We start from the raw sequence: 2,572 nt of genomic DNA, 5'->3' as shown, positions 1-2,572 counted from the left end.
CAAGTATGACTCTCCAGAGTTTTCAGGGTAAGGCAAACTTCCATATAGGGAATTGGGAACAATTGAAAATTAAAGCAGTAGCAATTATGGGTACCAGAGATTATCAAGGCCTAACTAGATTTGAATCAAGGCCTGACTGACCTTTTTGTAATGACTGACCTTTTTGTAATGTCATCTCACAAGCAGTACGTTCTCATGTAAATGCCTATGAAAAACTCTTCAAAAAAAAAAAAAGAAACCTTGTACACCCAACTTATTTGGCAACCTCTTTGTAGATTCCATGCGTAAGACCTGTTCTAGCTGAATTTATATGTGGCCTTCAGTATTTTGTCTTGCCTCTTGACGACATTTCCAATCTCACTTCCTAATCCTCATTACACTGATTCTCTATCTGGCTTTGAGCTTGTCATTACTGTTTTTATTTAGACTTCTACTTGAAGCCCTTCCTTGACTTCCTAGACTAAAAACTCCCTCTCAGCACTATGTTCTTGCTGTCAGCACTTGGGAATGCAAAGTTTTGAGTCCTAATCCACCAAGAAAGCATAACTGTAATTCAATCTATGTCTTATTTTTGTAACCTCCTAGAATATGTTGCTTTACGACAGGAATTCTTAACCTAGGGGTCTGTGAACATATTTTAAAAATATATTTTGGGGGCAGCTAGGTGGCGCAGTGGATAGAGCTCCAGTCCTGGATTCAGGAGGACCTGAGTTCAAACGTGGCCTCAGACGCATAACGCTTACTAGCTGTGTGACCCTGGGCAAGTCACTTAACCCCATTGCCTAGCCAAATATATACATATATATATATATATATATATATATGTATATATTTTAAACAAGTTATGGCCTGTTTATTAAAGAATACTTTTGGACAGTTTACTTTTCACTGGTCTGTTCTGGCATGCTTCTAATGATATCAGAATCACCTGGATCAATGATAGCCAGTGTACATACTCTGTAGTACTTCCCACATGCTGTACCCAATTCAATGTTATTGCCACTGTAGTGATGGACGCCAGTTTTGGCCAGCATGGCGTAATATTTAATCTCTGATTTCCTCAAGACTAGGCAGTTGTTGGCTAAGATGACCAAATTGGCTTTGCCTTGTCTGATCATTTTCAGGGTCTGTTTGTAGCCTAGCACGTATTTGCTGCTTTTCATGACCAGCTGGAGCCTCGAGTTGATGGATTCCAGCGACTTTTTCGTCTTCTTTGCGGCCACCATCTTCCTGCCTGCGGTGCGGGAGGACCCTCAGCCAGAGACCTGCCATCAAGATGGCCGGGAAGCGAGAAAAAAAAAAGCCAAATATATATCTATATCTATATCTATATATATAGATATAGATAACCATATTCAATAATTGGTTTCCTTTGTAATCCTATATATTTTATTTTATTCATTTAGAAACATTATTTTGAGAAAAGGTCCATTGGCTTTACTAGACAGCTCTGTTACAGGTTCCTTGTCATAAAAAAAGGTTAAAAACCTTTAAGTCACCTGAAAAAACAATTCTCTTCTCCAGAAAATAGTAATCTTTGGGAGAATCTGAAGGATGATGTATTTTGGAAGATGCTTAATATTTTCATAATTTTAAAAATTATGCAATATACAGAGTATCTGTGTCCAGCTAGCAATATTGGGATCCCCTGGGTCCTATGTTGATCCCCCACATTTGGTGGAGTTGGGAATTTTGAACCCTGAAAGATGTATAATATATTTTGGTGCAATTATTATCCTCCGCTAGTTTCCTCAAGGAACACACCATGCCTCTGTCTTCAAGAGGATGCAAAGAAACTTGAAGCTTGCAAAGTGGTGGAGATCACCAAGTATATTGAGCTGAGGGAATGTAAATAGTTCTGGATCAGGAAGGTCCAGAGGTAATGGTTCTATTTGCCATTGATGACAAGAATAGATGATTTTGAAACACTTGTAAATCCGTTGCATATGTTTTGTTGTTCTGGTTTTGTCTTTAAATATTCTTGCGGTGATGTAATTTAAGTTTCACGTTAAGCTATCTGAAGATTTATTTTCTTCTCCATTTTTCCTACTCTCTGAAATGATACTGTTTATATTTTCTGCCATTTTCCTTTCTAATGTCTTGTTAATGAGCTTGTATTCTAATCCAGTGATACATGTCTTATTGGTCATAACTCTCTACATGATTAGTATCAGATTCAAAGAGAAACCCATACAGAAGGATCCCAGTGGATACATGGTGACTTAGAAAATGATATATTAATGTTATATGTGTTTTATTGTATTTTTATTTATTTTGTTATCTATTTCCCAATTAGTGTTGTAGCCACAAATTGAGGCATGTTTGACACCTTTGTTTTGCATGACAAAGAGTTCATATCTCTGCTGGCTAAGGGGATCTGGGATCTTTCACCTCCTTGTTGTGACAACAGCAATTGCTATCCTACCTTTTCAGGGAGTGAAGATAACTAATTTCCTGGTGCATGAGATCTTATTTGACAAATTTATTGATAACGCAGAGAGAGAATTCTGCAATAAGATGAATGGTTCCCTGGCTGGCTCCTCCCACCAAAATTGTGCCATTGTGATTCTCT

General features: G+C 37.6%; 1 pseudogene; it reads right to left on the bottom strand.

Annotated features, from left to right (window-relative positions):
* Positions 1-835: 835 nt before the first annotated feature.
* LOC114025346 lies at positions 836-1,294 on the bottom strand (annotated as a pseudogene).
* Between the last annotated feature and the right edge of the window lie 1,278 nt (positions 1,295-2,572).

This window comes from Vombatus ursinus, unplaced genomic scaffold, assembly GCF_900497805.2.
Source record: "Vombatus ursinus unplaced genomic scaffold, bare-nosed wombat genome assembly UNPS02014830.1, whole genome shotgun sequence".
Taxonomy (NCBI): Eukaryota; Metazoa; Chordata; class Mammalia; order Diprotodontia; family Vombatidae; genus Vombatus; species Vombatus ursinus.
Note: the sequence above shows the minus strand (reverse complement) of the source record. Positions and strands in the feature narration are given on the sequence as shown.